We start from the raw sequence: 23,166 nt of genomic DNA on the forward strand, positions 1-23,166 counted from the left end.
CATGCCACATCCTTCCAGTGGAATGGTTTAAAGACATTTAGGAAATATTACCTGAAAGGGAAATTATGAAGTTTATTGCACTAAATGGCCTGTTCTTGTCAATTTTTTTGTTATGTGTATATATGTGTAACTGCTAGCTCCTGTGCTGATTCCACACACAAGAAGTGGGGTCAATAGTCTTTTATTGAAATTATGAGTATGGAGTTGTGCAGTTGCTAAATTCAGCAAGTGGGGTGGTCTATGTAGTCATGTAATTCATGTAAGCAGACCATGTAAGCTGATCATTGTACCCATGGCACTTTTAAGAGCATGTACTAATGCTGGTCACTGAGCCTATATGATAAACATACAGTGCCTATAAAAAGTAATCACCAGTTTTTCACATTCTAATGTTATAAAACTTACAATCACTGTGGATTTAATTTTCTTTACACTGATCAACAGAAAAAGACTCTTTATTGGCAAATTGAAAACAGATCTCTGCTAAGTGGTTTAAGTTAATTACAAATCTAAAACATGAAATAATTGATTACATAAGTATTGAGCCCCTGTAATATTCCTCCTCTAAATCATTACTGGTGCAGCCATTTTGCTTTAGAAGTCCCATAATTTCTTCAGTAGAGATAACCTCTCTGGGGTTTTAATTGATTGTTGTATAAATGCACCTTATGTGGAAGGCCCATCTAGTGGTGAGTCAGTATGGTGGACTAAACAATGAAGACCAAAGAACAATCCAGGTAACACTGTGAAAAGGTGATTGAAAAGCACAAGTTGGGGGATAGAGACAAGAAAATATCCAAGTTGCTGAGTAATTGGAGTCCAGTTAAACTAACTGCTAAGAAATGGAAAGAGTATGGCACAGCTGTAAATCTGCCAAGATCAGGCCATCCAGTAAAACTGAGCGATCATGTTAGAAGAAGAGGGAGACCACCAAGAGATCTCTTAGAACTCGAAAGGAGTTTGAAGCCACTCTGGCTGAGACTGAAGAGACAGTGCAGACAAATGCTATCAGTAGCAGCTTTATTGGAAAGTAGCCAAGAGAAAGCCACTGTTTAAAAACAAAAAAAACTTGGCTAGAGTTTGCCAGAAGGCACATGGGAAACTCTGAAGTCAACTGGAAGAACATTTTAAGGTTTTTCTCAGAGAAATGTTTGAACACTACCTAATGTCAAAAATACACCATCCCCTCTATGAAGCATGGCGGTGGCAGCATTATGCCACAGGGATGAGTCTCTGCAGCAGGTCCTAGAAAGCTCGAAAGGATAGAGGGTAAAATGAAGACAGCAAAACACAAGGAAATCCTGGAGGAAAACCTGATGCAATCTGCAAGAATCCTGCACTTTGGCAGAAGATTTATTTTCTAGCAAGACAACGACAAGCAAAAAAATCAAAGTTACACAGGAATGGCTTATAAACAACAACGTTAATGACCTGGAATAGCTTAGTTAAAGTCTGAATCTCAATCAAAATGTGAATTTGTGGCGGGACTTCAACAAAGGCCGATCACTCACAGTCTCCATGAAACATGGCAGAGCTTGAGCAGTTTTACAAGGAAGAATGGGGAAACGTAAAGTGTACAGATGTATAAAGAGAGAAATCTGTGCACACAGACTCAAGGCTGTCATGGCTGCCAAAAACGTACCTACTAACTACTGACTTGAGGAGGGTGAATACTTATTTAATCATTTATTCTGTGCTTTATATTTATAAGTAATTTGGACCACTTTGCAGAGATCTGTTTTAACTTTAAACTGAAAGCGCTTTTTATTCTATTGACCGTCGTTAAAAAAAGGCAAACAAACTCTACTGGAATTCAACACTGTATAACATCCATCCATCCATCCATTTTACAACCCGCTGAATCCGAACACAGGGTCACGGGGGTCTGCTGGAGCCAATCTCAGCCAACACAGGGCACAAGGCAGGAACCAATCCTGGGCAGGGTGCCAACCCACCGCAGGACACACACAAACACACACTAGGGCCAATTTAGAATCGCCAATCCACCTACCCTGCATGTCTTTGGACTGTGGGAGGAAACCGGAGTGCCCGGAGGAAACCCACGCAGACACAGGGAGAACATGCAAACTCCATGCAGGGAGGACCTGGGAAGCGAACCCAGGTCTCCTTACTGCGAGGCAGCAGCACTACTACTGCGCCACTGCGCCACCGTGCCGCCCTACTTTATAACAATAAATGTGAAAACTTCCGGGAGGTTGAATACTTTTTTTACAGGCACTGCATATAGATGTGTAACTGCTTGTCTCAGTGTTGATGTCATACATGTGTAACTGACAATCAACATGCTTATGGAATACAAGTAAGAAGACTGAAGTGGTTGGTCTTTGTACTGATGGCGCATGTGAGATGTGTAGCAGCCAGTGTCTGTGTTACTTTAATGAGTGTGTGTAAATGTGCAGCTGCCAGTGTTAACAGATAATGGTCTCTCTCATGATGCCATGTGTGTAAATTGTATGGCAATGTGTCCACACCTACATCCACCGTCTCTTATTTTCAGCCCATGGTAACATTATAATAACAACTTCAAGCTGTAGTAATTGAGGGAAGAAATTCACTGGTGGAGTTAGGAGTTGGAAATCTAATTAAAGTAATTTGTGCTCCCCTGAGGTAAAGGATCATGTTGCTACTGTATTGATTTGTGAAGCACTGCGTCATCCATGAAGGCATGGGGGTGGTTGAACAGCACAAGGACATTATAAACAAGATGAAATGGTAGCTGAGCAAGTGAAGAGTGTTAAATAAAAACCTTTTCCTGTTTTTTTAGTAACAACGTGACATCAACAAGCACTCCAGCACTGTAGATGCTTGAGAAGTCTACATTAAAAGTGCTTTCAAGTTCAAAGTGACTTGAGATCACAGGAGTCAGCGCTCTTTGTTTACTACACTGACTGCATGACATGGTGGTTATGTCTGCAAAAGCCACTGGACAAATCCAGCTTGTGATGTAGCTCTTACGGCCCACAGTAAGAAGGTAAAAGTGTCTAAAGATAGGAGGGGAGGCATGTTGTGTGGGGCTTAGCACTGCTGCTTCACAGATTCAGCCGTCTGAGCTCAAATCCTGTGCCCCTTGTCTGTATGTGTGCATTCCTTGAGATATTCTGAGCGTTATTCCACATGAGAAAGACATGAAAGTGAGATTAGCTACGTTTATAGGAATTACTTATATGAACACTTTGAAAACACTTCAGTTTTTTCTTTTTTCGGGCACCTCTTGACTCACTGGTATGAGAAAAGTCCCTTATGATATATCGTTTGACTCATCTTTATGTCTAGTTATGTAAGACATTGAGCTTTTGTCCAACTTATGACCCTCTAGACCCCAAAAAAAACCCTAATTGTAGACCATTTTGAACCACATTTTGTATAGGAAATGACTCCCTTATGATAAAAAGTAAACCAATAGGTGTTATCAGCTAAAACGGTTAGAAGGACTTAAAGTTATGAATGCCACATCAACTGATCCCAGGGGTTCACCCTGTAAAAGGATACAAGTTACATCTTTTCACAAAACTTCAAAAAAATGGGGATTGGTAATATAGACATACTAGCCAACCCGCGGCGTAACATACACCGCATAATCAGGCCAGTTTTTTAATGATTTTTAAGCACAGGGAGAAAATTAACATTGAAAAATCGGTAATGTTATAAATCAGCAAGAAAAGCAACATTGTAACAATGCACGGAACGAACCAACACACAATCGTCCGTGACTGAAAACTGGCGGACCGCCCTCGCGCCTTCTCCTGCCAGACGGAGGGATGGGAGTGCAAGGTGCGGAGTGTGGAACGGGAGTGTGGAACGTCCATTCAGCTCCGTCCATCATGCTAGTCTGCTGATTTCTTGTTCAGTATGCACTGCCCGCTCATGTGCCCACCTCCAACTCGTCACTTGAGTCGTTGTCGTCTTTACACAGTCTAAATGTACCTGTGACTGATGTAGACGTTTCGTTGCTCTGTGCGGTTTTGGTTGCTTTTCTATATATAATCCACCAAGACACCCGACCACGGTAGTAGCGAGGTGGGAGGGGGGTGTGTACAAAGGGTAGGGACGCAACCAGTGGGAGCGTATGAGTCGCACTTAATGGATATTCACGGTTTGCAGCCCGAATGGGGAGCAACGGCTTACCCACGCCTCTCTGCGCCAGGTAGACACACGCTCAATCTCATGCATAATTATTTATTGAATCCTAAACACTTCTGGAAAGACACGGTTGTCTAAAACGGGTTGGTGTGAGAATACAACAGTAAGCGAATGAAAAGATGGAACTCTGGAGAGAGCAAAATACAACACAATAGTGAACCCGCGGCAGAACAAACGCCGCATAATTATTTATTGATGGTTGAACACTTCAGGAAAGACACAGTTGTCTAAAAAGGGAGGGTTTGAGGATACAACAGAAAATGAATGAAAAGATGGATCTCTACACTTTTCATTGCTCTGTGCGGTTTTGGCTGCCTTTCTATATATAATCCACCAAGCAACCCGACCACGGTAGTAGCGATGTGGGAGGGGGGTGTGAACAAAGTGCAGGAGCATCTAAGAAGACACATGTTTGTCGCGGAAGCGAATTGCTGTATGTAGCATGTAAAACAGTTTGCTATGTTGCACGCGGTTGTGCGTCGTAACCAAAAAGTCGTTTTTTAAAGACTGCTTACTTCATTGTGTTTTAACCTCAGTTGTAAAGGAATATATTAAGGATCCCATGGGACACCCCTCGGTTTTGGCTGCTTTTCTATATATAATCCACCAAGACACCCGACCACGGTAGTAGCGATGTGGGAGGGGGGTGTGAACAAAGGGTAGGGACGTAATGAGTGGGAGCGTATGAGTCAAACTTAGTGGGAATTCCACGAATTGCAGCCCGAATGAGGTTCAACGGCTTACCCATGCCTCTCTGCGCTGGGTAGACACACGGTCAATGTCATGCATAATTATTTATTGAATGCTAAACACTTCTGGAAAGACACGGTTGTCTAAAACGGGTTGGTGTGAGAATACAACAGTAAGTGAATGAAAAGATGGAACTCTGGAGAGAGCAAAATACAACACAATAGTGAACCCGTGGCATAACAAACGCCGTGTGGCTCAGACGTGCATGTGGACTCTTACCACAGACCAAAGGGACTAACTGGGTGGTTGGTGAGTTTTTGAGTCCGGGCAAATGGGCAGGCAGTGTGAATGCCTAGAGAGCGAGGTAGACGCCGGCCAGTGAAAAAGGAGTGTTGGTGGGCAGGGAAACATCTTCCGTGTTCCTGCAGGAGCATCTAAGAAGATGCATGTTTGTCGCGGATGCAAATAGCTGTATGTAGCGTGTAAAACAGTTTGCTATGGTGCACACGGTCATGCGTCGTAATCGAAAACTCGTTTTTTAAAGACTATTTACTTCATTGTGCTTTAACCTCAGTTGTAAAGGATTGTTTTAGGGATCCCATGGCATACCCCTCGCAAACCGTTTCACACGCTGCATATGGCGATTCACCTCCACGAGAAACATGCCTCTATGAACATTCAACGTAGCTCGGAGGTGCATGACATGCACATGACATTAACCTGACCTGCACTGCATGTGGCCTCTACGACAGACGAATATAAATGACGCCATTTTTTGTGTTGTTGCGTCCGAGTTGGTGGGCGTGGCTCCTTCCTGCATGCATCATAGATGTCTCACTTGTCGGTGGCTTAGTGAATCCACGCCCCTTCCGGTGTGCTTTCCATGGTTGTCTTGCCTTAGTGAATTATATATATAGATGGAGTGCTATTTCAAGGTTGCTGATCACAATGATGATATTTTTCATATTTCATTGTACCCCATTAAGAGCCACTCCCAGAAGGTTAGAAATAACAAATTTCAAACATAAGCATGTAGGGTATCATTTTAGACTACCTTAAGGTCAGTGATAATGAATATGATGTTATTTTTGACTTTTGTTCTATTACTGTGGATCTAGCCACCTATGGACCTCTACCAGCGAGTGAAAACTGACAACTGTCCATTACGAGGGGTGTCCAATTATAAACAGGTATTTTCATGCTCTGCTCTTATAAAGAGTGCAAGGTAGACCTGATTCATTGGACAAATGCACACATATATGAAGTTGTCATTAGTAGTGCTAGCTGCTCTTTCCCCCCTTTCTGTCAGTTGTAATCAACATGTCGGAGCAGGAGATACACAGTAGTATTGCGCAGCGCATTATTATTCAATTTTTGACAACTGAAGGAGTCATTCTATCTCAGATTTATTTGAGACTTAAAATACATTTTGGGGATGAGTGTCTCTCTCTCTCAGTTTAGAGTGTATGATTGGTGCAAGTCATTGAGAGAGGGGCTATCATCTCTTCGGTCCACTTAAGGAATTTTTAGGAGGGATGATTTCAAGTCAAATGAGAAGGTTATTGACGCTGTGCAAGAATGGGTCAACATGCAGTCAAAAGACCTTTGCTCTTCTGGGATTAAGAAGCTTCCTGAGCACTGGAACAAGTTGATTGCAGTGGCAGGAGACTATATTTAATCTTCTTTCAGCTGCTCCCATTACGGGTTGCCACAGCTGATAATCTTCTTCCATATCTTTCTGTCCTCTGCATCTTGTTCTGTTATATCCATCACCTGCATGTCCGCTCTAACCACATCCATAAACCTTCTCTTAGGCCTTCCTCTTTTTCTCTTCCCCGGCAGCTCTATCCTTAATATCCTTCTCCCAATATATTCAGCATCTCTCTTCTGCACATGTCCAAACCAATGCAATCTCGCCTCTCTGATTTTGTCTCCCAACCATCCAACTTGAGCTGACCCTCTAATGTACTTGTTTCTAATCCTATCCATCCTCGTCACACCCAGTGCAAATCTTAGCATCTTTAACTCTGCCACCTCCAGCTCTGTCTCCTGCTTTCTGGTCAGTGCCACCGTCTCCAACCCATATAACATAGCTGGTCTTACTACCGTCCTGTAGACCTTCCCTTTCACTCTTGCTGATATCCGTCTGTCACAAATTACTCCTGGCATTCTTCTCCACCCACTCCACCCTGCCTGCACTCTCTTTTTCACCTCTTTTCCACAATCCCCATTTCTCTGTACTGTTAATCCCAAGTATTTAAACTCATCCACCTTCGCCAACTCTACTCCTTGCATCCTCACCATTTCACTGACCTCCTACTCATTCACACACATGTATTCTGTCTTGTTCCTACTGACCTTCATTCCTCTCCTCTCTACAGCATATCTCCACCTCTCCAGGGTCTCCTCAACCTGCTCACTACTATTGCTACAGATCACAATGTCATCAACAAACATCATAGTCCATGGGGACTCCTGTCTAATCTCTTCTGTCAACCTGTCCATCACCATTGCAATTAAGAAAGGGCTCAGAGCTGATCCCTGATATAATCCCACCTCCACCTTGAATGTACAGTATCTGTCACTCCTACCGCAGACCTTACAACTGTCACACTTCCCTCATACATATCCGGTACGACTCTTACATATTTCTCTGCCACTCCTGACTTCTTCATACAATACCACAGATCCTCTCGAGGCACCCTGTCAAATGCTTTCTCCTTGTCTACAAAGACGCAATGCAACTCCTTCTGGCCTTCTCTATACTTCTCCATCAACATCCTCAAAGCAAACATCACATCTGTGGTGCTCTTTCTTGGCATGAAACCATACTACTGCTCACTAATCATCACTTCACTTCTTAACCTAGCTTCCACTACTCTTTCCCATAACTTCATGCTGTGGCTCATCGATTTTATCCCCCTGTAGTGGCAGGAGTCTATAAACAGTAGAAAAATAGTGTGTAAGTCGCTTAATTGTATTCAATAAATAAAGCATACAGTTGCTCATAAATTCCTGCTTATATTTGAACGCCCCTTGTACAACTGAGAATATTTAGACTTTAAACACTTTAATTGGAGCACGCATTTTAATATTTCAAATCTACGACATAACTATTCTTGTTTATTACGTTCTCATACCTCATGATGTAAATCATTACATTTCTTACAAGCACCTGAATAAGGGTGGCTTACACCAATTCAGACATTTTGGTGGTTTCAAATTGGCCCTTGGTAAGTGTATGAGTGTTGTATGGATGGGCCTGTAATGGATTGGCACCTTATCCAGGATGGTCTTCTGCCTTGAGTCCAGTGCTGTCAGGATAGGCTTCAACCCCCATGACCATGAACTGAATTAAGCAGGTTTGACAATGGTATGGTATGGTAAAGACAGAGGTAAAAAAAATAGAAAATCAGTTCCCACTCATACTGCCTAGGCTTCATTGTCTCCTAATTTCGACTAGTGTCTTCTGGCCCTCATTTCTTGCTTATTGCCTATGTCATTAATTTTTAATTTTCTGTGAAGAAAAAGTATGGTTTGGTGCTTCCTTCACCCACCACTTCCCAGCTAAGTTCCACAGTAACTATTTTTTATGATCAGTTCCTGGGTAAATGTGTGACACATATGGCATAATATAAGGCAGACATGTTAACATTCTAGTATTTTGCTTCAGTACCCTTGTGTGAAAGTTAATTCAGTTATAAGTCTTGCATACTGCAGAGCCCTTTCGATATCTGTCCATGACAAACATTAGAACCTCAGATTTGATATCCATATTTAAGATGTTCCTCTTTTTATTACTTTATTAAATTGACATCCTTATGTATAATGAAGCAGAGGTGGTATGGTTTAACACTACAACCCCTTAAAGCCCAACCACATTTGCTTGTCCCCTCCATGTTGGTTTCACTGAGTGCTTCAGCTTTCTTACAACATCCTAGAGACATGCAATTTAGGTTGTAAAGGAGACTCTAAAATATCCTAATGTATGCATGTATTTGTCCCCCTGCAAATGGATGGATTGATCTTCAGTCAACACTGAGAATGACAGCAGATTTGCTAGTAATGTTATCTCACAGCTCTAGGAACACAAGTTCCATTCCCAGCTGATCCAAGTCATTTTCTCTGGAGGTTGTGTGTTTCTTGGTTTTTCTGGTTCATCCCAAATTTAACAGGCAGTTTTGATGAGTTTCAATCATTTTTTTCTGCAACAGTCTACTGTTTATTTCTGCGTTGTTCTGGCTCCCCAGAACACTGTAACAGACAAAGTATGTTTTGAAAATGACTGGCTACTTAAGCCATGAACCTTATTTTCCTCTCTAATTTGTGATGCCATGCTAAGCATTTTAAATGCTAAATGTTTGAATCATCTTCTAACACTTTGTGATTAGGTTTTCTTAGTCACATTAAACAAAATCAAGTTCCATAACTAACATGCAACCAGAGCTACACTCATCATTCGGGGTCCTCAAAATCTGAGCCTGCATTTTGACTGGAGGAACAGCCATTTGGTGTTTAAGTCTGTTTTAACAAGCAATTGCTGAGTGCTTTGAGTAGGAAGAAAAGCGCTATATAAATGCAAAAATTTTTATTATTATTTGCCTGAACAACACATTTTCAATTGACCTGATGGCTAAGTATTGGATTGTAAATCACAAGGTTGCCAAAATGGTCATCAGCTACTGACTCATTTTATAACCCTGAGTGAGTCACTTCACTTGCCAGCTCACAGCTGCCAAAATATGTAAGCACTTAGGATCTCAAAGGCAGTTTTCAACTGAAAATAAACAAATGCAGAAATAAACCTATCACCAGGATGAAAAGCCTTGAACACACTGAATTGCCAGGGTTTCATTGAATCAGACAATGGAGACAGGTAGCAGTAATGACGTCATGAACTAGGAAGCCCATAGCTTTTTGTCATCATTTAATCAATCACCTTCTCTGCAGATTATTTGTAAGAGTAAGAAATGGAGAGAAAAGACATTCCAAGCTGATATTGGTGTACACTCCCATGTGGAGATGAAAAACAGTGGAAGCCTAAACTTCCTTTTTCTTTTATAATATTTTCTTTTTGGTCTTTAACATATTGTGAAAGAAGCGCAGCTACAGACAGACACCAAGGACACACAATGTTCAAATGCACACTCTATCTATTTTAATGTTCTTTCTTGCACACAACACAATGCCTAAAACAGTCACAACAATAACTCAGTCCTTTTACTTCCCTTTACTTTCTTTTTTTTTTCTGCCACCTCCTTTCCTCTCAAGCTCCATCCTCTGCCTCCCAACTCTGGCTCCCTGAATGGAGTGAGACAGCCCCTTTTATTGCTCACCCGAATGTATTCCAGGTGCTCCCTGATGACCTTCCTGCACCACTTAATGGTGTGGTGGAAGTGCTGCATACCATGGCTTCTGAACCATCCAGACGTCCCCTGGCAGTGGTCATGGGTCCCCACAAGGTTGGGCTTCCTAGCTCCGTGGTTCCCATGCAATCCCGGAGGCCTGCCCTCTCATCTCCTGGGGCAGGAATTGCCCCTCTCCCGGTTCTCTTGCTTCTCCAGGCCTCCAGGTGGGATAAGGTCCCCGGCTATGTATCATAATATAAATAAATGAAGTCTCCTCTGTTCTGCAGAACTCACCTGTTTTAGAAAGCTATCCCATTTGTTTTCTATCCATGCCACATTCTTTCTCTCAGTCAGACACCTTTCCATCTACTTTACATACTCACTCATTTTATGTTTTAATTCTTTCATCCATCATCAGTTCATTAGCCATCTTTATGAAGAAATACAAATGTTTCTCTTTAAATAGTCTGAGTTTTACCAGTGCTGAAGCATAATAGTCAAAAAGACTCTCTGAGTGGTTTTTGTTGGAGTCAGATGCTAAATGTGCCAGTATCAAACTTCATGAAGGCAAAGGTGAAAAAACTAGACTACTCAGCCTTACGTTTACATAAAAACACTGAAAAATGGTAAAGAGGAGAAAGCATATGTTAAGGTACTCACTAAATCAGGTTTTAGTTCTAATTCCTAAAAAAAATAAAAAGCTAAATAAAATCTGTTAAAAGTATACCTGAAAAATACAGCCTGTTTTATAAAATGAGGCAATAATGGGCTCTCACTTATTGATCTGGACACTGTCACACATGAATAATTGATTTTTAGATAATTAATCATTGCTTCCCTAGGGTATAAATGTGAGATGAATCATTATACAAAAATGTATTAATTTTATTTCAACAAAATAGCACATTTGAGAATACAATGAAATGTTCAACTGATAAAGACACTGCCACTGCAAAGATTAACATCTAATATCTAATATCGTAGTGAGGAACTCTTTACTAGACTCACTACACAACTGATAATAAGGTGTTAAAGCAAATTACAAAATTAGCAACACCAGGGAATCAAGAAAAATGAGCACTAGCATTAGGAAAGGGAATTAGGTGGTCTATTTTTAAATCTACTGGGGAAAGTCATACCTTGGAGAAGGTGCAATCAGGAAACGAAGTTAAGAAACAGCAAACCGTTGTTTTTCTGGCGATCAAAATGACTTTGTAAGCTTATTGTCATCATTGTATGTTGCAATTATTTAATGCATTTTCTATTTATACTCATAATAGCAAAAACAAGCAGAATAACCCAGGCACATCTGAAAACACAATATAGGGAAAGGTGTAAATAAAAAGAAGTATCGAATTTTGTAAATAAATATGCTTTTTTAAATGATTAAACAATAAAGGAACAGAGTTGATTTGCCAAATATGTTTAATTGTTTATTCATTGAGATGCAGAATCGATGTACTATTTCTACTCCTGTATTAGCGTGTGTTTGTTAGGTAAATAATGATTCTAATTTGGCCCATGTGACTGAGTGTGTGTGTCTGACTACTACTCTTGTCTATTAGTGAGTTTTTATATGAAAATGTACTCTTCTGTATTTAAAAAATAATGTTTATATATAACTAAACAGGTGTCTTCTTTTGGCTGAAAGATACTTTTCCAACAAGCATAATTTTGTTTTTTGGCCAGATTGGTTATTTGGTGCTGAAGGTAACTCAGGGTTGCAGATTGAGCATACAAGCAAAGTTGTTAATGTAGATCATTGATAATTACACATAGAACATCGTTTTTCAAAAATTACAATATGAATATCAGAAACAACATGGAATTATTCCCATAACTGTTACTACAGACAAGATAAGAAAAGACCTTACATCCCAATCCATTATTACAGCAGAAGAACAGGACATGCACTAGCATTAGCCACGAAGGAGATGCCAAGCAGAGTCAGACTAAATCACAAGTACCATGTTTGCTCACTATGGATGGATGATGTGGGCACAGACAATCCTTCAAGTACAGACAATCCTCAACAAGGTATATTATTCACATACTGAGGAGCACAACATGAGGTGAAATGTCAGGTACGTCTGTCTCTGCACTGCTGCATGTGAGCACAGCCTGCAACCACTGAGGTGTTTGTACTGCTTTTACTGTACCAATATATTTTGTCGGCCTAAAGAAACCCTATTCTGATTTTAAGTGGGTAATTATTATTTTTATATTATGCCCACGCCATCTGCTGAGGTTTTCAAAACATTTAACGGTGGCCTGTGGGGGGAGCTTTGCAATCTGCAACCCCAAAATGCCAAAGAAACTAAAAATATAGGGGAAGGAATGTTTAATTACGACAAAATAAAGAAGGTTACAGGACTTTGGAGGTGTGTAATAAGTGCATAAGTTTAATATGTCACTGTGCTCTATGCAAATACATTTTATAAATCTGCCTTTTTCTTCTCACATGCACAGTTGACACAGAGCCAGATTTAGCACAGGGGTTCACCATATAAGAACTGCTAAGTAAGCATTAGTAAGCATTAGAGGACAAGACCGTTAGGGACAACTGCGAAATGGGCAATAAGACTGAGGACCATTATATACAATTTTTGCATGTCAAAGTCAGCATAAAACTGTATTCTCTTTTGCCTTGTTTGGAATGGCATGATTCACCTAAGTGGGGGCCTGCACATCAAGAAAGAGTATAAAGCCTTGGAACATTGCCCGGCACATCTTTGAAGCCGACGGATGGATGGGAGATAACGTCATCCGATCCTGAAAATCCTTCCACTGCAAGCGGTGAAAATGGCAGACTCTACACATTGGGCCCCCACTCCCGAACTGGGTTCTTGCCATTGGCTTTCTTTTTCTGTTATGCAGCGTAAGCAGTCATTAAAGAAAGCTAAGTTATTTCTCCTATGTGATTTCTTACCGCTGTATCACTAAGGGAGGGGTATCGCCTCTTTATAGTATATCTATATAGTTTTTGATAATGTAACACACCACAATTACAAAAGAACTCATTCCAACAAGGGAGCTAACTCCCCCTGCTGGATACAAGGTGAAACACAACAAATGATGTAGCAAAGCAAAAATAAAAAAACCCCTCCCCTTCAACACGCTCTACTTTTCTCCTGTCTTGCTCCTCTTGTCTTCTCAAGCTAAATAAAGAGAAAACTGAAATCTTAGTGATTGGCAATAACAGATACAATGAGGCTATTAGAAATAAACTGGATACATTAGGATTAAAAGTCAAGACGGAGGTAAAAAGCTTAGGGGTAACTGTTGACTGTAATCTGAATTTTAAATCGCATATTAATCAGATCACTAGGACAGCATTTTTTTTTACTTAAGAAACATAAGTAAAGTTAGACCTCTTATATCACTGAAACATGCTGAGAAATTAGTTCACGCGTTTGTTTTCAGTCAACTAGATTACTGTAACGCAATCCTCTCAGGAATACCCAAAAAAGACATAAATCATTTGCAACTAGTGCAGAATGCAGCTGCTAGAATCCTAACCAGGAAAAGAAAATCCGAGCACATTTCTCCAGTTTTAATGTCACTACATTGGTTACCTGTGTTATTCAGGATTGACTTTAAAATTCTGCTTATGGTTTATAAAGCCTTAAATAATCTCGCCCCATCTTATATATCGGAATGTCTGACACGTTATATTCCAAATCGTAACCTTAGATCTTCAAATGAGTGTCTCCTTATAATTCCAAACGCTAAACTTAAAAGAAGTGGTGAGGCGGCCTTCTGCTGTTATGCACCTAAAATCTGGAATAGCCTGCCAATAGGAATTCACCAGACTAATACAGTGGGGCACTTCAAAAAACTGCTAAAAACACATTATTTTAACATGCCCTTCTCATAACTTCACTGTAATTTAAGCTCTGTATATCCAGTTCATTATAATAACTATTCATGGTGACCCTAAAATCTGTACTAACCCCTACTCTCTCTTCTGTTTCTTTTTCCGGTGTCCTTTTGGCTCCACCATCTACTCAAAGCACCGTGATGTTCTAACAGTGATGGATTAAAAGCCGGAGGTCTGCATGACCATCATCATCAAGTCTGTCTGTGAGAACCCTAAATCCAAAGAGGACTATTTCATTTATGTTAGGTAGAATGCCCAGAGGGGACTGGGCGGTCTAATGGTCTGGAACCCCTGCAGATTTTATTTTTTTCTCCAGCCGTCCAGAGTTTTTTTTTGTTTTTTCTGTCCTCCCTGGCCATCGGACCTTACTCCTTTTCTATGTTAACTAATGTTGACTTATTTTCTTTTCTTACTATGTCTTTTATTTTTCTATTTTTCATTATGTAAAGCACTTTGAGCTAATTTTTTGTATGAAAATGTGCTATATAAATAAATGTTGTTGTTGTTGTTCTCCATCCTCCTGCCAAGTGAACTCTCAATAACACTCCACCTGATTCCAAGTTCTTCAAAGTAGTGGCCCCTTGCCTTTTTAATACCCAATCCCTAGACCACTCCCGGGCTCTTCTAAAGTGCCTCTGGGTCAGGCATAACCCTACAAAACCCCTTGGGTTATCTGCCCAGTATTCCCTCTGATAGCCCCAGGTTATCCTGCTAGAATGCTGGCTCGTTTGGAACTAAAGGCCAAAACAAGGGTGCAGGGACCTTAATAGAAGCCTCCTGCTGCCAGTAGCTACAGGGCTTAAGAATGTGCACTCTTTTATTGTGCTCTCCCTGCTGTTCTTCCATTATATTGACATCCTGCATCTCCATCTGGTATCTGTGCTGGGGTTATGTTTGGCCTTCTGTCTGGGAGGTGTTCCTGTGCCTGTTGATACAGGCCCTGACCTCGATCACCTCTGCAATGTGCTTTGTCTGTTTGGGTTCGAGTGCAGCTGTTCAGTTAACTCCACTGTGGCTTCCAAGTATAAGATGTCTTCTCTTAGAGGTACTAACTTCTTGTTACAAACCATCTCTTCAGTCTAGTGCTTAGATTGATTACTGTGTCAGCATCATTACTGTTTGTTTAATTTAAATTCTTTTGACATCAATGTTTTACTAAAATAGTGCACATAACCTGGGATTAATTAAGAATTAATTTGACTTTATATAGGAAATTCATAATGACAAAAGACTGTCACAGAAATACAAATACCCATTTTAAGGTTTGATTTGGGCAATGCTTCTGAAATAGTTTATTGTTTCACATTTTGGCTGAGAGATATTATTTCATCTTGTATGTTTTATATACAGTGTTTTTGTCTTTTCCGAGAGCTAATCCTGTCAGCAAACAGATCACTGAGTAGTCAGTACCACCAATTGAAATGCCTAAATATGTCACCTGTACAAACAGCGACGCAGAGATCTGAACAAGTCTCTATCACATGGCACACACACCCATGTTAGAAAATGTTTAAATAACAAAATTTATTTATGTGTAACAAAAATGATTTCTTGTGAAGAAAACAACAAAATGAAAATGCTGCCATTTTCAAGATATGACAGTTGTGGCCCTAAAAAAATGCAGTTATTTTTTATGATTTGTTCCAGCTCACCTAGCCTAAATGTCCAACTTTGCCCATGGCCCGGACAAAGGTGTCTGTTTTGTTTTTCTTCATTCATTTGGCAAACCTTAGGTTTGCTCTGTAACCAAATGGTGCACTTGGATCATAAACCACACATATCCAATGGGTAAGATTTATGCATTTTTGCCATTTCTATGTGGATAACAAACTTTGATAAAATTATCTGAAAAGGCTAGTGTGGATAGAAAACCTAAATGAAAATGGTGTTTTCATATTTATTAAGGTTAGTGTGGAGTAAGCCTGCATTAGTCCAGCGTCGGCATGTATGTGTGTAGTTTTTGTCTCTGCACAAGCCTCGAGATTCGCCTTTAGCTCCATACAATCATCAAACAGGCAATGAAGATTCAGAAAATGAACAGAAGGTATTATAAAGAAATAGCTCTACTCACAACTGTAAACCAAAAGTTGTTCAATAGTCCATGAAGTTTAATTTTTTTCAAAGACAGTTCAGATGCAACATCATTTGGCTCCCAAGTTCAGTCCTGGGTGAACCCTGTGCCTGCAGGTTTCATTCCAACCAGTTTCACATTCTTACTTTTGATCTCATCGCTTAATGAGATGTCATGTTTTATTTTTTTTTTCTAATAAATTCTGAAATATTTTATTTTTGCCAAAACTTTAAGTTTCCTTTCTCATTTTCATTTTCAAGCCATTCTTTTCTTGCCTCCTAAATTGCACCCAAATGCTGACAACCACAGACTACTGAGAGGGAACAGTTACTTCAGCACCATCGTCGCTTGTCTCCTCATTTGTAGGAAATCTTTCGTAATGAGAAGACAAGTGAAAATTGCAGTGAAATAGTTGCTCCCATTTAGGATTCAATGTTATTTACACATGTGTCTGCACTGTCCACTGCTGTTTCTTTTTTGGCAGGCAGTGTGGTGGACAGGTGAAAGCTTTGGAATTCAAACCCTGAGGTTGTGGGTTTAAATCCTGCTACTGACACTGTCTGATCCTGGGCAAGTCCCTTCACCTGCTTATGTTCCAATTGTATCTCAAATGTTGTAAGTCACCTTGGATAAAGGCATCATCCAAATATAAGTAAATATAATGTAAATGTAGTCATCAGTATTTGGACAGTTAATGGAGAAAATGTTACATAAAACAACAAAAAGAAACATTACCATTTAAAGCTATGGCAAAGAATAAAAATATTTTTGAATTTCTTAGAATTACGTGTAGTCCAGATAACTATACAATGAGAAAAGTAAAAAGTTAGAATGATCCTTGGGGATCTTGAAATCCACTGATTTGGAAAGCCTAGAATTACGTGCTTATTGTCCCATAAGCACCGTGCCCCAGATCTGCACTAGCAAGTCTCTCCGTTCTGATGAGGTGAGACAAGTGCTAGCACTTTCTGCAGCTTAATGCTATAAGAAAATCATGGCGCGTTACAGTTAATCCTCTTAATAAGGATGTTCTATGATTCCAGCATAATGATTTGAACCTCAGAAAGCATTTGGGGAGGTTTACATGTTAGTCATTTTTAGAAACATTGATTGTTTTCCTTCTCCTTTTAACTTTTGTTAAAAATAAAATGAAATAAAAATTCTTGCTATGATGGATATTTCCTACATTTATGGAAAAGACAGAATAAATTCAGCATTCACAAAATTATATCTGAAGCGTGAAGCTCAGTTAAACAATTCAATTCAAACAGCAGGAAAAGTCATATTATTATTATTTTATTAGTAAACTAAAACTCCAAAACGTTCAGATTTTTAGAAAGGGCACTGCTATTAATGCCTGCGTTATGTTTTTTTATTTTAATGTTCTATTAAATCCTTTTCCTCAGTCTTGGCTGCAATGGGTACAACTCATAGATCAACCTTGAATGGGATGTCAGTGCTGTGATACATTGAGAAATCACAAGAATTTAACATAAAGAACTGAAAAAGAAAAGACATAAAAGGAAGGTTTAAATGATTTAATGGGATGTGGCAAAAAATATAAAAATAGGATTTTTATTGGGCGGCACGGTGGCGCAGTGGTAGCGCTGCTGCCTCGCAGTTAGGTGACCTGGGTTCGCTTCTCGGGTCCTCCTTGCGTGGAGTTTGCATGTTCTCCCCGTGTCTGCGTGGGTTTCCTCCGGGCGCTCCGGTTTCCTCCCACAATCCAAAGACATGCAGGTTAGGTGGACTGGCGATTCTAAATTGGACCTAGTGTGTGCTTGGTGTGTGGGTGTGTTTGTGTGTGTCCTGTGGTGGGTTGGCACCCTGCCCAGGATTGGTTCCTGCCCTGTGTTGGCTGGGATTGGCTCCAGCAGACCCCCGTGATCCTGTATTTGGATTCAGCGGGTTAGAAAATGGATGGATGGATTTTTATTCTATTTATATTTAAAGCAGTTCAGAATAGGGACAGCCAAACGGCATGGTAATTATTAAACTGAGGTTTACAAAACATAAAGGTGTTTTCATGTTAGAATAATAGGGAAACTTTGTGTATAAACTCTGCATTGTATTATATGAGGCAAGTTTAATTTTAAATATTGCATGCGTGATTTATTTTGTTACCATGTAGTACGAAGATGGGCACACTGGTTAACAGGGTAAGGTGGTCCAGTCAAGAAGAAGGACCTACTTTGTATCCCCTGTGGTTGGCTATATTATTGAAAGCAGATGCCGTTACCGTAACAGTTTCTTCTTAAATGTCATTGATACTCAAGATATAACAAAATTGGCAGGGAGTCTGCCTGAATGCACCAATGACATATCAACTCAAGTTCCGCACCAGAAAACACCATTTAGGAACTGTTCAAAACTGCAATGTGAAAATTTAAAAGAGATATCTTTGCACTGAAAGATCTGTGCGATTTGTAGTGTGTGGCGCTTTAGCAAACTGGACATGTTCCATGCCTACCTTCAGACGCAAGGTGGTGCATAAAAGCTCCTCAGTTCCTACTTACATGCCAAAAGGTTTGTTTGGCTATAATCACCTCCCATTTGCAATTATGTCAGCTCCATCCATACAGTATTTCAGATCAGATACTGCAGTAGCTACCCAATACTCACAGCTATTTGAAGGACAATCCTTATGACAGAGCATAATGATGCTGAGCACAAGGAAAATGCAGCCTTGGGATAGCTTGACATGTTGATGAATGAAAATGTGACTTTTTCAAAGATTTGAATTACTTTGTTCACATTATTAAAGCTGCAGGTGTGTGTAATTTATTTGAAAACCAACAACAACATTTATTTCTATAGCACATTTTCATACAGATAATGTAGCTCAAAGTGCTTTACATGATGAAGAAAGAGAAAAGAGACAAAGTAAGAATTAAAATAAGAGAACACTAATTAACATAGAATAAAAGTAAGATCTGATGGCCAGGGAGGACAGAAAAAACAAAAAAAACTCCAGACGGCTGGAGAAAAAATAAAATCTGCAGGGATTCCAGACCACGAGACCGTCCAGTCCCCTCTGGGCATTCTACCTAACATAAATGATCCGTCCTCATTGTTTTTAGGGTTCTCATGGAAGGACTTGATGATGATGGTCATGTGGACTTCTGGCCTTTAATCCATCAATGTAGGAACACCCTGGTGCTTTGATTAGGTGGTGGTGGCGCAGGTCGCCACCACAGAAAACCGGGAAGAGAACAGAAGAGAAAGTAGGGGTTAGTATGGATTTTGGAGCCACCATAAATAGTTATGATAATTAATTGAATATACTGAGCATCAGGATTAAACTAAAATGAAGTTATGGGAAAGCCATGTTAAAGTAATGTGTTTTTAGCAGTTTTTAAAAGTGCTCCACTGTATTAGCCTGGCGAATTCCTATTGGCAGGCTAGTCCAGATTTTAGGGGCATAACAGCAGAAGGCCGCCTCACCACTTCTTTTAAAGGGCAATAGTCAAGCTGGATTGTGCTTCACTCAATTAATTGCTTCATATCCATGCTGGCAACCATTCTGAATCCATTGAAAGTGGATACTGCATAAGTGAAATCACTGAAAATTGTCTATACTGAAAAAATGCAAAACAGCATGTTGTGTTACACCATGTTGACTTGAATGTCTAACATCTCGCTTGCAGTAATAATGGGCAGTGGCGCTTCTGAGCACACGCACAGTCTCACTAAATCTTGTACTAATAAGTAAGCGTCCCTTTATAATTTAACTTTTTATTTAAAATTTTATAACAATGTTTAACTTTGTCTTATTCAATTTTTTGCCATTTTTCATCATATGCTCGAGGCAACGTAATTACTTATTTAAAAAAATATTTCATTTTATAGTATGTGAAATTGTCTTTGAGCTTGGAGCTGCAAGCCAGTTTCCAGCTGATGGGCCGGTTCCAATTGCTCCTCCAGTGTTCTTGGTTTTCCCTTGGGTGTATGCACATGTGCATCTTGAACTTTCCAGTGAAAAAGCCGAGCATGAAAGGTTCAGCCCCTTATTCTCAGCAATAAAATTAGGACAGTCCTTTGCTTTAATGCTGCATTTGCACTTCTGCTTGGAGCTTTCTGCATTCAAGGTAGAAGATGAAGGTAAAGAAGTAGAAGATGAGTGATATTTCTGGTAGTCCAGTGAGGAGAACCACCTGATGATGCTAATATGAAAATGTCAGCAAGGAAATCTTGGAGGGGTCCTTCCACTATGTGGAAGAGAAGCCAGCAGTATGACCCCCACGCTTCAAAGAAGCACAGAGTCCTGGGGCCTCCTGTATAAACGGTGTGTACGCACAGAAATGTTGCGTAAGAACTTTTCCAGGTTCAAATCGCGATGTATAAAACCTACACTTGGCGTAAAGCCACACACTTTTCCACGGTACCTCATACCTTGTCGTACGCAAGTTCTCCGCTCGGTTTTGCAAACTGACGGTACCCAGCGTCAAAACAATGCTACTCTTCCTGTGTGGTTACTCCTTATTTTCCTGACGTGGCTTTATAAATACACTGAAACTAACCGTATATTGTTTATTAGTGTAATGCATCTGATTGTAATTAACTTGTAACAATATAATGGTCCAGGGAATAGCCATAGTATTCCAAATACCATAACTGCTTTAGCGTTATTACTCTCACTGCACCTTCTTCTTCTTCTTCTTCTTGTTTCAGCTGCTCCCATTAGGAGTTGCCACAGCGGATCATCTTTTTCCATATTACTCTCACTGCACCATTCGGAGTATTTATATCACTGTATCTGAGTGTGAATCACAGCAGCAGCTGATCGGAAAGAGAATTATCGGTATACAGCTTTAAGCACACGCTGTCTCAGCAACAGCAAAACGTTCCAAAGCCTTTCCTGTACGGACCTCGCGGTTCAGAAATAGTTTCATCCCAAGAACTTTAAAAGCACTCAATCAATTGTACCTTGTAGAACTGTTTGTACTTATAAGTACAATCACCCCACTGTAAACTTGCACTACAGTTATAATATTACGCAACCTGCGGCATTTTATAAAGCGCGTATTTACATATGATGACGTTCCCTTTTTTAAGATGAAATGCAGCAAAATATGTTTATTATATTATACAGATAAAACTTTAACTTCATTTAAATAATCTATATTCTTCACTGGTACTGGCGTGAAGGATAGAATAATTAAACATGTACTACGAAGATATTTCAATGTTCCTTAAACGTTTTTAAGAATTGGCACTGTAAGCTTACAGATGGCTTAACGTCTATTACAGAGCTGATTGTGTGGCGATCCACCATACATAAGATAACATATTGACATTGGACTTTCTCTATTGGACATAGAGCCGCCCATGAGTACTGCTGCAATAAATAATTTCATCGAAGGTCACACACAATCACTGCGCCGTGAAACCCATGTTTAATAACGTGCTTTAACTATCATCATGAAAATGATATCACGTATACATCTCAGTATTTTAGTTATTCAGAGAGCTGTAATATCATGAATGTAATGGATTCTGTGTCCTGTCGGAGGAAGAGAGCCGGTTTAAGATGCAAGTAGTGATTCACACACATAGAGCACATAGAAGATCACATACAAAACAAAGCGTTTAACGTGCTATACTTTAATTACGATGTGATTTGAGAAACTGGTTAATTAAACAATTTTAAGATGAAGTTTATGATGTTCTATTTTAATGACAAAATAAACTACGTGATTAAAGTGGAAATTTCGAGATTGAAGTTGACATTTCGTGTCCCTTTTTTTTCTCTGTACCCTAATAAACTTTCATATGACACTCAGACAGAGGGCTACAACTCTCCTTTTCACGGCGACTTTGATATGTAACTTCTTTTTTATTTCTGGCACCATGCGACTTTATGAACGTGAGATTTCAAGTTTCTCCAACACGTTATATCACTCGATCAACTTCCTTTTGTTGATTATACCACGGTTTAATTAAACAAATAGTATGTTTTTCCTTTGCCTCCTCTTTTATTTTAATATTTTCCCCCGTGCTTTTTTCATTGTCTTTTCACAGAAGGCTGAGCTTCAGGGTGATTTATATTGATTTGCATATTCAAAGAGGCATAATTCTGGGAGGAGTTGGGGCGTTACATAAAGTGCGTGCACGAGGGTTACTTTTCACGCTGACCGGGATTTATGTAGCGGAAGTACGTGGAAGTTACATCTGGATTTTTCTGTGCGTAAGCACATTTCAGCTTTTGTGCTTACGCCATGTTATAGTGAGAATTCTATGCACAGCGTTATACATGAGGCCCCTGGTGTGAAAATAACAGGGATTTCGGAAACAGCTTTTTCAGTTGTTTAAAGTCCTCACATTATCCACAAAAGTCCTTAGCCAAACAGTGCTTAATACTGCAACTAAACAGCCCTAGAGACTTGTGCTCGATTCATGCAGTGTGTGTAGCCTGCATGTTTTTCCCTTGGTATTGTGGCTTGTGCTTCTTCACTCCCAAGTCGTTTGATTCTAAACTTCAGGTGTTGAAAGTTCATTGCCAGTATATTTTTCTGGCAGTGGTTGCTTGCGAGTCTCTTAGTTTAGTTAATATTTACATCTACACTCAATGAACAAACTCTTCTGTGGTCTCGTGGCCTCGGAACCCCTGCAGATTTTTTTTTTCTCCAGCCCTCTAGTGTTTTTTTTTTTGTTTGTTTTTTTCTGTCCGAATGGCTCACGGACCTTACTTATTCTTTGTTACTTAGTATTGCCTAATTTTATTTTTAGATTTTTCTTTTTTATTTTTGTCATCTTGTAAAGCACTTTGAGCTACATCATTTGTATGAAAACATGCTATATAAATAAATGGTGTTGTTGTTGAATGGCTAGATGAAAGGCACTCTAAAGTAAAAGGCATATGACAGACCACTTAGAGTTTGCTAAAAGTCATTTAAAGGTCTCTGACTTTCTTTGGTTTGATGAGACAAAAACTAAAGATTTTGAACAGAACTCCAAACACTTTTGTCTGTCAATGACCAAACACTGCTCATCCCCTTCCTAATAGAATCCCTATG

Source organism: Polypterus senegalus, chromosome 10 (assembly GCF_016835505.1).
Source record: "Polypterus senegalus isolate Bchr_013 chromosome 10, ASM1683550v1, whole genome shotgun sequence".
In the NCBI taxonomy this organism is placed as follows: domain Eukaryota; kingdom Metazoa; phylum Chordata; class Cladistia; order Polypteriformes; family Polypteridae; genus Polypterus; species Polypterus senegalus.